Genomic DNA, 19,803 nt, shown 5'->3' on the forward strand with positions numbered 1-19,803 from the left:
GATGTGAAGCATCATGAAACTTCAGACGCCACATCGAACGTAAACAAAGGAGGAGTAAATCCGATGGCACACTGACCTATGCTATCTACAGTACCGATGCTGCCACGTTCGATGTCTTCGCTATGCAAGTAGTGGGAGAATCAAGGAAACGTGCAATCCTTTAAGCGAAATGATTACCAAGGAGTCCAAAAGTAATTATAGTAATTTTGATTGGGCCTCTTCGATTATCCGTCCCTGACAGTCCCGGACTGTCCGAGAAGCTGCACAGGCAACGCTCATTGGCTGAAAGCACTGCTTCGGACAGTCCGGGACCGTCAGGGACGGATAATCGAAGAGGTCCATTGTCCTGAAACTGGACATGTCCCATGATTTACTGCAGCGCGGATGCTAAGGTGGACTAGCTTCATGCATGAATGTCTGATTCTTCGCACTAAAATTGGAAAAAATTGCAGAACCAAGAAGTGATAACATTAACAAAAAAAAAAAAAAAAAACGGCTCTACTTCAGCTTTGATGCCCGCCAGTCACGTGCTCGCGGCATACTCCAGGCCGAAACTTCTGGCGATGCTCACTTTTGTTGAGTGCTTGCGTCCCAAGCGCAGGGCGATCAGCAGGAATGCTCGAGTCATTTCATGGTCTTTTGGTGTCAGCTCACGCTTTCGGCCAGCGACGAGGACCTCTCGTGGCGTGTAGTAGCCACCAAAGGTGAACAAATAGGCAAGAAACGCATCGGTGGTCACTCTCGGTGTATGTAATTAATCAGCGATGAGTTCGCCCCTTCCCTTTGCAGCTTACTCTTCGTTGCGGTCACGGACAGTAATAGAGCGAGAGAAGCGAGCCTCGCCAAAGCCGGCTTTCGCCGCGGCGAGGTCCACGCGCGTGCCGAGTGCGGCCGCCGATCGAATCCCGCGGCAATCCAATTACGCAGGAAGAGTGCACGCACACAGCTATGCGCCCCGTTGTGCACTCAAATGCTAAATGAACTTCGACTGCGGCCCCCGTCGTGTGTAAACGGACGCAACAGGGCGCGATTTCGCATATCCAGATGGCGTTCCCGTGGAGCGTGCCTGATAGAGTTCCCCGTGCGGTTACCGAGATCTGCATGCGGACGCCGGGAAAACGTTGCGCACTCGGGTGCTTATAATTGGTATTCGGTGGCACAAGAAGCGAGGGGGGGTCATGCTTTATCCCTCTCTCTTTATCGCTTTGTCCTTTTCGTTTTTATCGGGATTAACTCGGTACGCGCGTCCGCGGGGCGGCGATGCTAATGAGCGCGAGACGTGCAGCATTGGCACTCGCGAAGCGGCGATTATAAACTTCTACATTATTTACAACCATCCTATAGCCTAGCCAGCTTTATCTGTACCTCTGTGGCCAGGAGTAACTTGGAAATGAACGCCATTTACGACACGATCGAGTTCTTTTATCCGGAGGGAGAATGAAAATTCACATTACAGAGCGAAGCTTTGTGGCTACCAAGACGTTAGCTACCGCGACGCAGTTTCGGTGAGCAGGAAATGAAGAGTCCTTACTCTTCGGCTTAGGCTTCAAGGAGCTAGACAAAGAGAGAAACACTCTTTAATAGATGCTGGAGATGTTTGCCCGGCCATATACACCAAACATGCTACTCCATATGACGACGGTGACATTTGCAATAACGCATTTATACATAGTACACACGCACACGACATGCACAGTAACAAGACTTAACGAAAGGATCTAGTGGCGTAGCCAGAAATATCTTTCGGCATTTCCACACACACAGTTATATTTGTCATTCTCTGCTGTGCAGCATACAATTCTAGAACCGACAACGACAACACGAAAACAGCAGCACAGGCGTAGTGTGCGCCGACGAACGTGCCACTCGTGGCGACCTTGCCAAGTACACTCGGGAAAGCAGGCACCCGTCCGCCGTAGTTTTCTACATCGTTGCCTGTGCTTCTCTGTTTAATTCATGTTATCGGAGCGAAATAAACAACACCCGTCGCATTTGTGTGGTGGCCAAAGCTTAAAGGCATGTCGAACAACAATATTTGCACGGTGGGGTTCTCAAATAGCTGCAAAAACTTGCCAGCGATACGGTTCGAATAATTCCCCGCAAGGCCTCATGAGCAGGAGTAACGGCAGCACTGAATCACCGCAGTTAAGCGCGAAATTTCTTGTTCACGCGCCTTCATTTGTCATCTCGCTGTTTGTTGTACTCAATAATGTTTACACAGGTAAGTTACGAAGTTCATCACGGCCTACCGATATTTTGGTTTGGTTTGTCCGCAGTGCAGCAAGCGGGTTAAAGGCACTTCGCTTATATTATGAAAGCCACTTGCCGCGATCTACCGTTTGCGCTTCTTTACCTGTTGCTCTAGCGAATGTGCATGACTGTACGGGTGCATAGTGTTAAAGCAGTTGAGGCTTGCAAGGACTGATTTCGTTAGTTTTATGCTGCCCGTTAAATGTGCCGTACCTGCTGTCAGCTAGTTCATGTTCTTGTATCTATTTCATGGATGACTTCACGCATATTGAACTGTTGCTCGTTGCTTCATGCAAAACTGTTGTTGAGTTTTTTGGGTACGAGGTTTTCGCCTTGCCTAGTGTTTAAGGAGGTTAAATCACGCTGTATTTTGTCTGAATGGCAAGAGCTTCTTTAACAGCTTTATTCTTTTCGCCCGAGGACATCTTCCATACTGTAGGTACTTGAGAAATGTGTTTTAATGGAGGTAGCTCGGGACGAGGAATGCTGTTAGGTGCTGCATATGGTATTGCTGTTCAATTGTCGCTGACAAATTTGCGTCATGTGTGTGAAATCATTGCACCTTGATGCTGTCGGAGCCCTACTTATGACGATGAGTGCTTTCCTTGTTTCACAGCTGAGTTCCTTTTGTACTCGATTGAGTTCTTATCTTTTGCGGCGTAGGAGTTCAATGCCACTTCCATTAACAAATTCGCAATTACTCTTTGTGAGGTGACTTTGATAGCACTTATTCGGTGATGTCACGTGTATTCATTGGTAGCAAAATATCGTCTCTTCCCTACAATGTGCGCCAGCATAGCACCGTGCGGAGTCGTTTGTGATGCAAGTCTGCCCCAACGACGTGTGCCTACACAGAAACAGTAGTAAGGCAAGGATAAAAATTTCAGAAATGACCGAGACATCGCATTTTGTCAACGAAACCAAGCGGCTATTTGACACGAGCTGCGTGTCGCGCAACTGGGCTTCGTTGTCTGCGCAACGCACCTGGCACGTGTACGGACTGGGTGGACCCAAACTCCGATAACATCGTGTACATGACCGCTCTCATAGAGGCCCGTGCCTTTGCTGCAGCTGTCACCGCTGAAATAGTGGTCTGGAACCCGGGCAAAGAGGAAATCACAACAGTGAACTTCAGTCACCCTTGCTGCAAAGTGTTGTCGTCTGCTACTGCATCCCGAGCGTACTTTTGAAAGCGCCCGCTGTGTGGCTATCTGTGGCGCATCTATAGGTGGTGCACTACGCGTATATGCTTTCAGTTTCGTTTTGGAAAGATAACTTAGCTTTCACACGTAGCAGAATACAGGACGACCTCTGGGGTTTTGTCCAGGATCGACGGGCGTTTGGGACTCCGCAAGTTACGTGTAACCGTCAACCTGGTGGCAAGGCCTTTGAACTATTCAGCCGCTGACACTTATAGCTTCTAGGCTGCTACAGATACCTTCGAAATCTTCCAGTTGTGAACGAAACTGGTCTTTGTTTGGAAATAGTCATAACAAGCTTCGCAAGAGGCTCACAACTAAACATGTTCAAAAATTCGTCTACACACAATCAAATTTGATTGTGAAAGCAGCCGCGATTTATTCTAATGACTAGGACACTGAGTGACCTTTTTCTAAGTTATCAGATTAGGAATCTTTTGTAGAATAAAACAAGGTGTCTATTTCATTGTCTTAGCATTGTCTGCGTAAGTATCACGTGTATTTAAGAATGATAATTTTTATCGCTGGACTTATGATCTATTTTTACGAGAGTTCAAATTTTTCTCAACATTTACAAAAGTTTCTGATAGAAATTGAAAAAGAAACGGTTTTTTTTTCGTCCCGTTCAAAATTTCCGGAAGTTTTGCATCCCTACACCAGTGTGCAAACCCAAGTTATGCATCCCACGTGCGCCACCAATATGTGAGTAGGACATTCGCAAAACCTTCGTAAGCATTTGAACAAACTCACGTACGATAAAATTAATATATCAAATTTGTCCGTGTTAGATGTTCTGATGGATGCAATTTACAGTATTGCGATATCAGTTCTTGGTGCACAGTTACGGATTTGTAAACTTCGTGCTTCTATTTTTTTTTTCAAGCTCACCAATTTGGGCAATTTTTTTTTTAAATTCAGGTCCGAAATCAAGATTTCGCTTCCAACAGTCACTAGAATTTAACTTTCTCTCTCAAATGCAAAACATTTTATTAAAGTCCGCACAGGTGTGATCTCAGAAAAGCATTTCTGTGTTTTACAAGTATTTGAATAGGCGGCTTCGGAGTTGAGCCCGAGCTAAAGCTTCCTCTTAAGTCATCGCACACACAGCGCGGAATGCATTGCAGCGAACGCAACGATTGCAGTTTGTACACGAATTAGTTTCTGCAAGCGAGGTTTAACCGAATGCGGGGTAAACACGTACGGTCGCGTCTTGTAATGCCACTCGCCATGTGAAAGTCGCATTTGAAGTCCCTATTACGAATGCGCCTGTACCGTCGCTCCGAAACGCACCAAATGGCATGTTAAGAGCGCCATGGAACGGCACACACGAGAGTTGATGCGTCCTTTTTAAAGAATGGTATGGAGACCAGTTGCGATGAGTCACCGTGCGCCGCTCTACTAGCGCCCTCGGTCAGAACGCTGCCTACTGTGTCGTAGCGGGCAGACAACATTCTGGATCAGCCAGCAAGTCGATGGGTGCTCTTCACCGGTTTTCTGGCAGCACTTTTCTCCTTGAAGCCGCGAGAAGCAATAGATCAGCTTGTGCAATACATCAACTGTCTACAGGTCAAGGCGTGTAGTCTGCACCACAATGTTCTGGGGCACATTGTGGTGCACACAATGTTTCAGGCGGCATCCTTAGACGTGCCTCGGTCGTCGGAGCACCTGTTCTTACAGCGTGTATCTGTACGATGTGAAGCTTTTCGCCGTGCGTGACAGGCATATACAGTTAGCGGCCGACAGTGTCGGTGACTGTAGCAACGCATCGTAGCGATGGGCTATACCCACTCGAATCGCACAACCTGGCATCCGCGCATACCCTTACGGCGAACACGCGCTCAGCTAGGATCCTGCTTCGGCGGTGCCGATATGGCAAAACGATCTACCTAATGCGCGAATATAGGCAAAGCGAAGGACTCCAACGAAACATCAAGACTTTCTTTTTTTTTTCCTGCGACAGCAGTTAAGAGCTCTAAATTGGGTTTTTCAAGTACATCCGTCCCACTTTGCCGTCTTCGAATCGTGTAGACGTCGTCGTCCCACCTCTTCATCGTCAAGGACGTCAAAAATTGGGGTAATTGGTTCTGTATGACCGACAATGTAACAGTGCGACTTTGTAGAAACCGAAGTTCTCGTCTCAAGTTGTGCAGTTGCATTCTGGATCTTCATCCTCAGTTTCACCCTCACCATATGGCGAAGGAAAATAAACTTCACTCACCAACCCCACTGGAAAAAAAATTGGCTGTGGTTTAGCTCTGGCTAAACCTAGTCGAGTAGCGATAGCTACAGACCCCTGGCTGCGCTTAGGCTTCGCTTGTAGTTAGACATGCCATTCTTGAAGGCTCGGCTGAGAAACACCGTGAAAGCAGCATCGCTTTCACGGCGTTTGGCCAACCGTTCGGCACGCTCCTCTTGAGTCTCTTCAGCGCGGTGTCTTCTCTTCACTTCATTTCTACGGCGATCCCTGGCCTCCTTCAGGCTGGCCGACTTCTCACCATCCATACTGAGGCCTCAACTATGACTGCGGTGACGCGAGCTCTCCCCTTCTATTGGCCCTTTTCGCGGAGCAGCTTGTTTTAGAGAAACGAGATGGCGCTCACGGCGGCGCGCCATACCTCTCCTCAGCGACCGCGCACGAATACGAAACCATTACTGCTTCTACCTTGCTTCTGTGCGATCAGCTGTCGGAAATGCAACTGAGTTTTCGCTAACGAACTGTGCTCCAATTATGCTAGATTGGATCATGTGGATTAAAGACGTGTGCAGTAGTTGGCTGGAAAAATAGTGACTGGCATGTTAGGAATAGAATGAATCTGTGTGGCCAAGTTCGCGGACCGCTGTTGCAACTGTCCGAACGTGTTACCGGCTCTTCGTGATGTACGGCTTTCCTCGAGGATACAGAAATTTGCTCATCCACCAGCCTTGTATCGCTAACCTTCGAAGAAAGGGCTTCATCGCCAGAACGTCGGCAAGAGTGAGTACCACTCGTTAAACAATGACAAAGGGGTTAGCGCCACTTCCTGTCATAGTAAGTTTCGCGCACGTTATTTATACACATCTGTGCCGCCAACTCTATCGCCGACGTATCAAGAATAATGAATGAGCGCACACTTGAATATATGCGCACTGTATACGCACAATAAATGACGGACTACACCTATGGCGCATGAATGGTCGAAGCTGAATGTTTCGTGACGGTCCACAAGAGTGAGCGAGTTACTAGCTGTAATATATATTTGCTACAAGGTATTACAATGTACAAAACAGCTACGTTTCAAGCATTGTGCGCAGCAAGAACAAATCTATCGGAACTGAGCACACCCGCGTGCGATTAGGCAGAAAATAATCAGATAGTGGCAGCACCGAGGAACTTCACTGAGTCAGAAACTGACAAGCCACTGCTTCAAAATATTTGCCGAATAAAGAACAAAGAGCAAAACACACTAATCCTGACTGAATTCATAATCGGAAATCTGGGATAGCTTGAAATACATATTTAGCCCCGCTTTTAGAACAAACACCAAATAGTCTGCTTGCGCCGTTTGGACATAGCTTAATCAGCTCCGAAAGCGCTTTTACATGTTCTCTGAAGCTGTGATCAAAGCTTCGTGTCGTCCGCCTAGTCACCGTCTACGATATCTCCGAAAACAGATGTTTTCTAAGCCGCGTCGGCGTCATACACTTGCATTGTAAACAAGGAGGCAACGGAGGCAGTTGAGGCAAGCAATGGACGCGTCACCACGTGATCAAACATGGCAGCGCCCACGGGATCGCCGCGAAAAGGGTCAATACTCCCGGTTATCACAGCTGCGGTGCACGGGGTGTGACGTCATAGAGAGGGCGAAGCGAGCGCCCTACGGCAGGAGCGGTGGCCGCTCGGCGACCGCGACGAGGCGAGTTGCCGGAGAATCGAGGCCCGTGGTGTGACGTCACACAGAGGGCGCGGCGAGCGCGCCAGCTGTGGCGGTTGCCAGGCAACGGCGGACGCGCGCCTGTATAGGAGCGGTGGCCGCGCGGCGACCGCGACGAGCCGAGTTGCTGGAGAGTCGAGGGCCGTGGTGTGACGTCACAGTGCGGCCACGGCTCAAAGTGCGGCGACGGCGAAGAGGCGAAACCCTGGCGTAATGTAGCGATAGAACTCAAGTTCCTGCGGCAATGGACATTATTTGTTTAAAGTATACGGGCTACGTAGCCTACAGCCGCCAGGATGCTCGAGGCAACTTTGGGGTATAAATTTCAACGCCCTGGGGAATGAAAATTACTCTCGTGCTCACCTTCCATAGGTATGGAGTGTCAGGAGCTATATGGAAAGCTTACCACACAGCCAAAGGACATATATGCCTGGCAAAGGCGCGGAGTAGCCTGTATATTTTTGACAAATGCTGTACATACGGTTAGGAGCCGTATGTACAGCCTCCCGCATTTTTTTAACTATATCGCGCGAGCGTCCATCACGCCATACGACCATATTATAGTGTTCTTGCGCGATATAGTTAAAAATGCGGGAGGCTGTAGACTGCGCTATCCACTGTGCTGACAACTGCGCTATAGCTCAGCATTGGCGCTTGCCAGTTTGGGCGGATCCTTGTGCGCCACGTAGACTCTGGGAGTGCTCGCGTCTGTGAACGTGTTTTGGGAGGCCACAGAAGACAATACGATAGCGGACGAAGACGACATTGTGCACAACGCCGACTCTGAGAGTGCTCGCGTCTGTGAATGTGTTTTGGAGGCCACAGAAGACAATACGATAAAGGACGAAGGCGAATTTGTGCGCCACGCAGACTCTGGGAGTTCGCACGTCTGTGAATGTGTTTTGGAGGCCACAGAAGACAATACAATACAGGACGAAGACGACATTGTGCAAAACGCCGACTATGAGAGTGCTCGCGTCTGTGAATGTGTTTTGGAGGCCACAGAAGACAATACGATCAAGGACGAAGACGAATTTGCGCGCCACGCAGACTCTGGCAGTGCTCGCGTCTGTGAATGTGTTTTGGAGGCCACAGAAGACAATACAATAGAGGACGAAGACGACATTGTGCACAACGCCGACTCTGAGAGTGCTCGCGTCTGTGAATGTGTTTTGGAGGCCACAGAAGAAAATACGATAGAGGACGAAGACGACATTGTGCACAACCCCGACCCTGAAAGTGATCGTGTCTGTGAATGTGTTTTGGAGGCTACAGAAGACAATACGATAGAGGACGAAGACCACATTGTTCACAACGCCGACTCTGAGAGTGCTCGCGTCTGTGAATGTGTTTTGGAGGCCGCAGAAGACAATACGATAAAGGACGAAGACGAATTTGTGCGCCACACAGACTCTGGGAGTGCTCGCGTCTGTGAATGTGTTTTGGAGACCACAGAAGACAATACGACTGAGGACGAAGACGACATTGTGCACAACGCCGACTCTGAGAGTGCTCGCGTCTGTGAATGTGTTTTGGAGGCCACAGAAGACAATACGATAAAGAACAAAGACGAATCTGTGCGCAACACAGACTCTGGGAGTGCTCGCGTCTGTGAATGTGTTTTGGAGGCCACAGAAGACTGCGGATGGCCACCATCTACATTGGACGTGTCTTGGAACAAAGGAAATTCGCGAAAGTGTTCTTAAAGGTGTGAAATTAAACAGTAATCAAGTAGAAGACTATGAAAGATGGACAACGCATTTTATAAGTCACTATTGCAGTATCTTCATGAAACGGGCCTGCATGCTTACATTTAACTCCATTATGACGATACGCCGCGTATCAACCCAAGCGAGAAAAATACTATAAAGAAATGCAACTATATATGTATATATATATATATATATAATGCAACTAGCATAGCCGCTGAGATAACGTCGTAAATGCTGCGCCTTCCCCTCTCCCCCCCACCCTTTTTTTATTTTTTTGGCTACCAACATTGCCTAGTATGCTATTGACCTACAGTAAGTAAAGGAGCTAGAGAAATTTATGAACGGAATTTAATATAGAATAATACTACATGCATCCTCGTGGCTTTTATAAATGTATCACTGTTCATTCTTCTGCGTCGTAGAATTTAGAAGCCACGGGTAGCCTGACGGGCTTAGCATTTCTCTTTATCGAATGGTCAAAGTAAAAGAGAAATACGTTCCGCAGAAAGTGAGAGAAGAAAACAAGCAAAGAAAGGAACAGAGAGAGATGGAGAAGTGACGCAACCATTTCCAAGCAACCGGCCAGAGACACAACTAGACTTCCAAGAAAAGGGTAGCTCCAGCAAAACAGAACGAACAGAAAAAAAATGCGGCATGCATGTTTAATGACCATCGGCAAGATGCAACAGTACAAACAGATTGTTCCTCATGATGCACACGGGGGAAGAGGGAGAAGAGAAAGCACCTGAGCGTGTTCTGCCATCTCTTGCGCTAGCTTGTGTGCTTGTATTGTAGGCGGTCCCCCTTGGCGCTCCCCCCTATCCCCTTCCACCCTTCAAGGTAAACGGAGCACGGGCGAAGATGTATTCAACGAGCTGGCCTGCAGCCTCCTGTCAGGGGTAATCACGGAAGCAACGCAAACTCTTAGAAGCCGAGCAACAGTAAAGGTAGGCAAGGAAGCGTCTTACGCCCCAGGCGTTCATTTCCTTCTGATGTCTCAGTCGTGCTCACCCCTCTCCATCGCTGTCCCTGTACGTGTGCGTTTGTGCGTGCAAAGTGAAGCCTCCAGCAGAGAGCCTCCTCTTGCTTAATGCTCTCGCCTTGATTCCTTGCGTCACTCACCTTCTGTGTTTCGGAATATGCCATCGTATAACGCGCCGCCGTACGAGGGATTGTGAGCTGTACGACCAAGGGTGCTCAGACACACACACGCATATACGTACAAACGCCGAGTGATGCGCGTCAGGCTGCGAAACGGTACACGCCTGCGGTAGCAGTATCGGGAGCAGCTACAGCGGCAGCGCTAGCTTGGCCGCGCGGGTTCCCGCCAAGGACAGCAGGAAATGGACAGCTTATTAATGAGGAGTGCAATGGGAGAGAAAAGTAGCTGGAGGGTCGGGAGTGGGAGCGAATACTGTGTGCTCGGTGCGGCCGCGTCACATGGTTCCTCGCGCGTCATAAGTCACGCCCGCTTTTGGCGAGACGCGGCGGAGAGAAGGCGCTCCAACATAAATCACTCCTCGTGCGGGCTCGCGGGCGCACACACTTTTCTTGGGAGCCAACCGCGATGTGCATCTCTGGCGGATCCCTCCCTGGGCGCACGTTGGTGCGGACGCCGTACATGAGTACTATACATGCATGAGGCCAATATCAGTCTGTGGTCATTAATCAAGCGGGATTCGGTGATCACACTGTGAACAATTTCAACCATGAGAAGGAGAGCCTATATGCGCGACCTACCTTTCTTTATGTTCTCACTTTTTCCCCCTCTCTTCCGAATATAGTCGCCACCGCAAAATATGCCGAATATTGGGCCCACCCGTGAGGAAGTCGACCACTTTGTACCTTTCATTTCCTTTCTTTCTTTCTTTCTTTCTTTCTTTTAGCAAGAGAATCATGGGAAGTTGTACATGTGGCAGTTGCTGTAGCCATCCACAGACGCTCGGTGCTTGGCATACTCGCGGTACGTTACCCCACAGCACGAATACGATATTTCACATTTAGTTCGGACTACTTCACACACACCGCGGTAAGGTTATCACGCACAATAACGAAGCTACCGGTAATGAGAAGCAGCGGCCTTTTACAGCTTCGCTGTGAAGGCCGCTACTAAACAGGCTAGTTTCCAGCGGATCGATGTCCGTAGACGGAAAACGTGGGCCGATCCCGGAGATAGTGCAATGCCGGGCCGACCCGCGGCGGAGGTGAAGCAGGGTTATGGGGTTTTACGTGCCAAAACCACAACCTGATTATGAGGCACGCTGTAGTGGGGGACTCCGCGAAAAATTTGGACCACCTGGGGCTCTTTAACGTGCACCTAACTATAAAAAGACGGCTTGTTTTCGCATTTCGCCCGCATCGAAATATGGCCGCCGTGGCCGGGATTCGATCCCGCGACCTCGTGCTTAGCAGGCCAACACCATAGCCACTAGGCAACCACATGAAGCAGGCTTCAAGCACTTCGACAACTTGCAAAAATAAGTTTCATATCTTGGGTCCAAATACAACCCATATCAGATATTAAGCTGATAAGAACAGATACTACACTTTGACCCGCGTCGGCCATGTCTACGTTCGCGCCATACACGTGTACGCAATCCCGCGTACTCAAACTAGTGCCTTCCAATCTGAGTATCTTCAGTCTCCTGACGTCATGCTCTATGTAGGCTCCTTTCCTCAGTTTTGCTCTGACTGTGAAATGGGTAGGCTGTGTGTTGTACGGTCTGAAGAAGAACAGCGTGCCTACCAAGAACGACGGCGTGAACGGAAAAGGGAATGGGCGCCGCGGCGGCGGAAAGAGACCACCGACGATGAGCGGGCCGCGGACGCCCAGCTAAGCGTGCTACCTGCCAGGACCGCGAGGCGGAAAGAAATGCGAACCGTCCATGTGGCCCCGATCCGGCAAACTTGGAACGTTTCACCGGAGCAACGGTCAATCACCACATTGAATCAGCTTCGCTGATCCTCCACGTTAACAAAGTACAATGGCATTGAATTTTTTTAAGGCACCAGTAGATGCAGGACACGAAGTTCTTCACTCGCCCGAACATCCGAGCGGTTGCTGATTTTTTTTTTTTTTTTTTTTTTTTTTGGTGGTGAGTTTTGACACTCAATGTGGCAAACGCATAGAAAGACCTGTAGCCTACGATTACAGGAACACAGAGAACAGCGACAGAGCTATTGAAAAAGCAACTCAAAATAAAAAAATAAAAAAATAAACGTGTGATGCCTCACAAATTCTCGCTCCATCTTCCTGCAACGTCTCACACATGCATGTGGTAACTTGTGTAATCAAAGTCCGCTGCGGCAATTCGCAACCACATGAAATACACAGCGAAGTGAACGGATTTCGTTTTGGTTGCTCTTGCGCCAGGTGCAATGCGCTGGCGAGACGCGGGCGCAGCCGCATAAGTTTAGACGTCGCGGCACTTCTTTCTTTCTTTTTTTTTTTTTTTTTTTTTGTTCGCCGTGGTTTGTGGCGGTTGGAAATGAGGAAAACAAGCTCTCTATTCGGCTGTGATTTTGTTTGCTCGTGAATAACGTTTCGTCCGCCGAAAGAACGCTGGAGAAGTTGCAGGGGGATAATCTATGCAGCCCGCCAGGTTCGAGTTAACGTTTGCCTTTCGTGTCCCTCTATATAGAGCTCCACGAACGCTGCGGTAACGCCCATGGCCTGTGGCAAGCAAGGTGCCGCCTTTTGTTTCTAGAAGCTTGAGATATTGCAACGTACTGCTCTCACTGCTGTCTTCATTCCGAAAGCGGGCGGGAAAGCGGGTGCGCATTATCGGTTTGTTACGCTCGCTTGGAAGGCGGCATAGCGTGCTGAAGCGAGTGAATTACGGGCAAGCTTTTGCACGCGCATCGCGAACGGCCCGCTAGAAGAGAGAAGCAATAGAGATGAATAAAGAGTGGCTTGCTTGGTGCCAGCGCCTTTCATGTCTCGTTCTTCTCTTTATCTTTATTAATATTCTTTTTGTGTGGTGTATGTTAACGCTTTAGTCAGTAAAATGATCGGGATGCGCTGGCCGCCGGTGCGCGCACAATGCAGACGCGGATGGCGAAAACAATGACGCCATCCCGGACAGAAGCGCCGGACAGAGCCATATGGGCGCTGGAAACAAAGCAGCCATTGTCGGCTAAGCCGGGGAAGTTCACTGCACGCACTCTTGGATGGTTCCGTCCATGCCGGACTCGCTTCAAATTGCGCTGAACGCGCGCGTCCGTACGCGAGTGAATAGAGCGGTGTTGTCTGTAAAGAAAAAGAAATAAACCGGCACAAGGGGATGCTACGCTACTACCAGTTACCTCGAATTTCAATACTCCAAGGAGCGCAGTATCGGCGCTCCTTGGAAGCCCGCTTGTATTTCTGAAGAAAGAATCTCCACGCATTCGCGAAGTAAGAACATCTGCTTTCTACAGTTACCGAGGACCCGTAACCCAATCGCAGGGTCTATCAACGCGATAGCGTTAAGGGCCCCGTGTTGCAGAAAATCCGGTGTCGGCGTCGGCCTCCATGGGACGTTGTCCATTAGAGAACATTATATATATATATATATATATATATATATATATATATATATATTATAAAGGAGGTTTATTCGGCGAAAGGCCGATGACGGGTCGAGCGTTTCGCCGAGCACAATCTCTAAGCTCGAGCCTCTGCAGCACGCGATGCTGTTGGCAATCCTGCTGCCTAAGTCCAGGCGTTCTTCTTCATTACAATATATATATATATATATATATATATATATATATATATATATATATATATATATATACATGTGTGTGCGTGTGTTCCACGCCTTTGTATATGACATGCTGTATATGGGGGTTATAACCCACACCATTCTACTACTAAAGTTGCTCATACCTTGTCTTACATCCTTTACAAAGTTATTCCTCGGAATTTTGAGAATTTCAGCCCACAAACAAATGTCATGAAACAAAACACAGACAGCGCACGCCCTTTATGTTAAAGGGATACGGACACAAAAGTTAGCGGGTGGTTTTTTTGCGGCGGAACAAAAGTTGAACTGTTGAAAATGACGAATACAACCAGCTGCTTTAAAAAAAACAACAAGAAACATCTTTTCTTTGCAATTTTCTGTTGCACCTTGCCTCCAAGCGGCCGCCGGGAGAAGCTGAAATTTGACGTCCTAAGACCCACCCGCGGCTAAGGTCGGCCACAGCTGTCGCAGTGTTTCCAGGGGTGTCGGTCCCTTGCAGCGTTTGCTTAACCCCTTTCGGCGATCTTCGCACGTGGTCCGTCTGAAACACTATCCCCGTTGGCGCTCCACGCAGGTGGTGCGTCTTACATGAGGCTTCCCGCGGTCGTCGTTCGGTATTGACGCATTCGCGCGGCGGAAGAAAATGCCCAGGCATTGCTGTTATAACAGCATCGTCGGTCGTAACACGCCGTCGCACACGTTTCCCAGAGACGAGAAGGTGCGTAAACTTTGGATACCTACCTATTAGAGAGCTTTAGTTTGTCGGGTAATCGCGTAAACGCAGGCGTTGGGGCGTTCGGGCGGAACCGTAAACGTGAGCGGCCTGTATGGTGCTACCACCTGGTGGCGCAGAGCTCAAACAGACAAAAACAGCTAATATTGCAGTAACCAAATGTATTCTACTTCGCTGCTGGTGTAAATCTTCGGCAGCAACACGATTACGCCACTGCCCAAAATTTATACCAGGAAATGACCAATAATTCTTGCATAAGTGTCTGGTGCAGAGCGAAATCTTCGCGCTACGGTTCGCAAAAACCTAACCGGCACTTCCACGGCCGCCTGCTCTTCTTCGTCGCTTGACGCGGAAGGCTTGTAACCGTAAGTGGTCAAATTTCTTGTCAAGTTTGAATGGTCCTCATCTTCAGACGTGTACTCATCGCTGGTAGACGCACCAGAACTCGAATCCATGCTCGCGATGCCGGCGTCGGTGCGCTTCGAATGACCGCGGCCGGCCGGCTGGCTATCCGACGAGGGTGTCGTGACGTCACGCCTTCCAACGCCCGCGGGTCGGGCGGCGAGGTGCGCGCTCACAAAATCCCAAAAATAAAGCCATGGGCTCAAAAATGAGCTAAGATACTACTTCTTTTAGGTGTACTCACACACTGAGGATTCATTTTCAGCATTTTCGTAAAAATTTCAGATTTTGTGTCCATATCCCTTTAAATCTTCTCAGACTGAAATATTAAAAGTGCGAAACAATAACAGAAATCTGAAAACGATGTAATTTTTTTGGCGTGGCTGTGCACCATCTCCGGGATCGGCCCACGCAAGAGGCCGCGTTTCTACCGGAAAGCTCGCCTTCGTGCATATAGCGTTCGCAGCCAGCGTTACCCGGTAAACATTACGGTTACATAAGCTGCAGTTACCAGGAAGCGTGAGAAACAATCTTGCATCCTTAACTGATGTTGTGTTACACTGTTAAAGGCGAAGCTTAAGCATCTTCCAAGTTTTATTGTTATTTTTCACGACACAGTATTGTCCGCGAGGCGTAAGCTCTAAGCATACTGTGCCAGGGCTGCTATGCGGATAGGCTCGAATTTGGCAAAGTCTTAGATTTCCGCGAGCTCCGGCAACACCCTCAGTCGAATAAACTAATGATATCGAGACTAAAATTCAACCCTCGGCATGCCTCCAGTTTCATTGGCTTCTCAAGATTCACTCACGGGTTATCATCACTTGGGCGTTACCTCATGGGTAGCCGAAAAAGAAAGAGTCACGTGGTCACACCTCCGGTGTCCTCTTTCATTTGTGTATTGTTCCACTCTGTTCATTACCTGTGCTAGTGTGTTCTAGAAAGGAAATGTTATCTTTTAACGTATCCGAAAGAAAGGAAAGGGTTGGCGATAGAATGCGCCACGTCTGCGCTGTTCGCATTCGACAGTGGATAGAGGAGACACGCCCGTGAGCGCCCCAGAAAGGCATGGCAAGCGACTTGCTTTGAGTTTGTAGATAGACAGCGCTGCAGTCACGGTACTGCGATATTACGATATTGCGTTGATAACAATAAGCGGTGCTGGCGCGTCACATCGCCCAGTATTATGTGCTTGGAACGAGAAAGAGGCGTGCGCAGGGTGCGCACGTGTTGACATATATGGCTTTATTTCGACATTTTATTGTCGGCCGCTCTCGCGCGTTCCGCACTATCCTTGTTAATTCATTGACTGCCGTCGAGCAAACTCAGCCGAGCGAGAAACTCGCGGCATCCTGTATAGCACTCCAGGTCGACTGTCTGTGGCAATGTTCTCATCGAGCGCAAAAACAATATGACCGATTATGTAAAGGCAGTGCTGCAACTTGAACCGTCCTTATCAGTGTTCTTTTGTTTCCTTGGACGAGGAAAGCGCGCATAATTTCAGTCGCTCTTTACCTCGAGGCACGAACGGTTCCAGTTCAATTCAATTTCAATTCAAGGGACGAAAGCAAAGCATTCATTTGGACAGGTGATTAGAATAAGACACCACGCTGCATAGCACAGTCGACGCGATCATCGCGTGGACAGGGCAACTTGAATGCTTGTGGGTACGATTGTTTGCAATGGTAATCACTGACACGAAACGAAGCGCAAGCTTGCAAACGGGTGGTGCATCGGGCGCATCGTATATACTTCGCAAGCTGCCACGTTGCGCCATTTTATGTCTCATTGTCACCATTGTTTTATCCACTTGCTTCATGTTGCGCTGTTGAACCTCGACGAGCTACCGCATACTCATCGCCGAACTCAAATGCAAGGCTCGGGCGGAGCACCGGTAAATTTTTCAAGGCGTCTGCTGCCAGCTAACGAGCTCCTCTTTCTTCTCCTTTAGACATAAAATACGTTACCATCATGGGACGTTTTCGAAAACGTGGAGCCCTAATGAGGCATTGTGACCAATACCCCACTGAATGTATATATAGTAATGCTGGCCGCTTACGTAGTGGCAATAATCTCTAATGAATAAGTGAATGGACTAAAGACAGAGAGAGAGACAAGGACAAAAGGCACATAAAGCATACACCGTTCATCATATCCATTTGAGCTATGAACGAACTAGCCGACACTAAAGTTTTGATTTCGCGGCGCCAATGTAAACCGATCGGCTTACGCCGCAGAGTCCCCGGTAATAACTCTTTCTCCTCCTCCTCGTCGTCGTTGTTGTGCTGGTCAAACGAAGATAAGAAGGCTGTCTTTAAATTTACGAGTGCATCTTTCTGCCGGCCTGTCAATTCTTCAGATGGTGTCGAAACAGAAAATTCCGTCAAAATGTCATTTATATACCATAGGACGGCTATTGGGCGACGCCTTTCTTCACAAATACCACTGATAACTTCTGTGGCGCGATTATTCATGAAATGTTAAGTTGTCAGCCACCTTAACGTAGCATGAAGCTAAATAAAATAATACGTCGGTCCGGGCATGGAAACCGGGATATCCGCTAACCGACGCAGTCTCTGAGTTGATCAGGAGTTGGCCGTACGACAGCAAATTAATCGACAGCTAAACAAACAAGCAACGAAGACACACATTATAGCACACATTACAGTAAGCGCGCGCTAGCAATTTGTCGGACGACTGATTTGTCGAACGGCGCCGAGTGGGCTCCGCAGCCTCGCTTTAAGGCTAGGTGATATATTCTCAGTAGTGTGCGTCAAAAATTAATTCCCGCTTCTAAGCCGCATGGAAGTTCTGCGCTCATGTTGTGACCGGCGAGTACCGGGCTACACGCTGCACACATTTGTTTCGCCAGAGCTGTAACTCAGAGCAGATAATTGTAAATTTGCCCCAATTACGCAGGTGCGTCGCCAGCCATCTAGCGACAGCCAGCGTCAACTCGTACCAGAGCCGTTCGGTCGGTCAGTGACGTTGCGAACGCTAGCCGCCGTTATTAGCTTGGCCAGTTGACGGCATCATTGTTCATGGGATACGTACGCTTCTGGAGCCGAATTCACAAAGCTTTTCGTTCGAGTGTGCTGTTTGCATCTGGTCCGCCGTCTTCGCTAATCATATGTCCGACATCGGGATTGGTTGGCATATGGTCTTACGATCAGTTCAAGCATAAGAACTTCATTGGGAATATGGGCCCTGTGTTGCTGCGCGTAAAGCCAATGGACATGCATTGCAGCAGTTCATTGGAACTTCACGTCGTGTGACTTCAGCTGTGCTCGAAAGCGGCAGCGTAGCATAATTGCACCGACTTAATGTGCGTCGTGTGGCTATTCGGCACAACATTTCACTGCCTCAGCGATAGTGCATGCGCCAGAGCTTCCTAACAGGCCTATCAGCTGCGGTGGGTAATAGCGCAGTCCTGAGTACATGGCAGATCAAAGCGGGAGATTCTCGCAAGAAAATCGTCAGTTTCACGTACATATGATGAAGTGTCCATCAAGGACACCATAACAAGCATTACTTAACCATATTCTAGCTATTAACGAAACTAGTGTTGCTTGCCCTATACTTGCGATAGCAAACCTCTTCCCTGAAGAATCTTGTGTGTCATATGTGCCTCCGAGCGGCTTATAGTCACGCAAAATTTTACCTACAATGCCAAGCTAGACTTAGTATTCACATTGGTTCGTGTCATCTTGTCTGAAGTCTCTTGTTTGTGGTATGTCGTCACACACGAACAAAAAGGAGAAAACAAAAGAAAGGAAAATACCGCAAGTATTGCACAGAAATCTCGGCGGCTCCAGTCGTCATGAGTCGAATGCATGCTAGGTGGCGCCATAATACCGCGCCGTAAAATATATCTATATATATATATAAGTTTCACCAATGTGTGCAATGTGCAATATCTGCGCCTTGCTATCGAAAGCAGCGAAAGCTCGTCAGCGTGCACTTGAAGCGGCTATGAGCAACAGCGCCTATGTCAGTGGCACGGTCAGCAAGACAGACCTGAACATGCTTCGCAAGTCCTTTCAGTCGCAGTTTTATGCCATCATCCTCTGGCTTTTATTTTTATTGCGATAACATATATATGGACACTCCTAGCATTATTCTGCCATCGGCGTCGAAGTCGCCGTCACCGTGGTGTTCCGTATGAAGTTGAAACACGATAATATCGTCGCCGCGCTACGTACGCTGTACGTGCCAGTGAAAGCTTGCATGCGAGGGTTAGCCGACGATCACGGACAGAATCTCGCGCGCTCGAGGAAGAAGGCGGGGCGGAAGCGCGCCGTCTTCTGTGACGCGCGAAGCACGCGAGGGAGGAGAATAGGGGGGGGGGGGGGGGTCGTTCTACTTCGGCGGCTACTGCTGACGGCGCGGCCGCGCGGCCGCCGTATCTTGAAAGCGATATGCGACGTGGACAAAGTGCGCGCCCGCGCGGGCCTCATCTTCAAAGCGATCTGCGATGTGGACAAAGTACGCCAAGCCGAGTGCCGATAGCTTCGTATGCGCTGTGCTTTCGACCTTTAGTTCGCGTTGAAGCGAGCGTCAGCACGAAGGCCAACTCGCTCACTGCTGCTGCCGCCCTTCCTCAATCCAGCGTTTTAACAGCGACTGTCCGCGACCATCGAGCGAGATGTGTTCATGTTTACCTGTGCGCGCATGACACCGTGCTTGTTAATTTAGTTAGTAAGCGAATGTTTGCAAGTTTATACGGCCAATAAAACTAATATCCTTACTTCGTAGAGCTGCCTACTAATTTGCTATTGTAATCGATGCTTCGCCTTTTGGACGAAACTGCTAATTTTCTTTTACAACGAAGCTGTTAGCCTCTAGTTGGTCGGGATTTTTCGTGTCCGCGTG

The 19,803-nt window shown here is 48.8% G+C and overlaps 1 protein-coding gene and 1 pseudogene across 1 annotated transcript in view; both read right to left on the bottom strand.

The window, feature by feature from the left end:
• The window catches only part of LOC119436382 (sushi, von Willebrand factor type A, EGF and pentraxin domain-containing protein 1), a 696,898-nt gene that overhangs the window by 437,813 nt on the left and 239,282 nt on the right, over positions 1 to 19,803 (bottom strand). The window lies entirely within an intron of this gene.
• On the bottom strand, positions 11,469 to 11,638 carry LOC119437883 (U2 spliceosomal RNA; annotated as a pseudogene).

This window comes from Dermacentor silvarum, chromosome 1 (assembly GCF_013339745.2).
Source record: "Dermacentor silvarum isolate Dsil-2018 chromosome 1, BIME_Dsil_1.4, whole genome shotgun sequence".
Lineage (NCBI taxonomy): Eukaryota > Metazoa > Arthropoda > Arachnida > Ixodida > Ixodidae > Dermacentor > Dermacentor silvarum.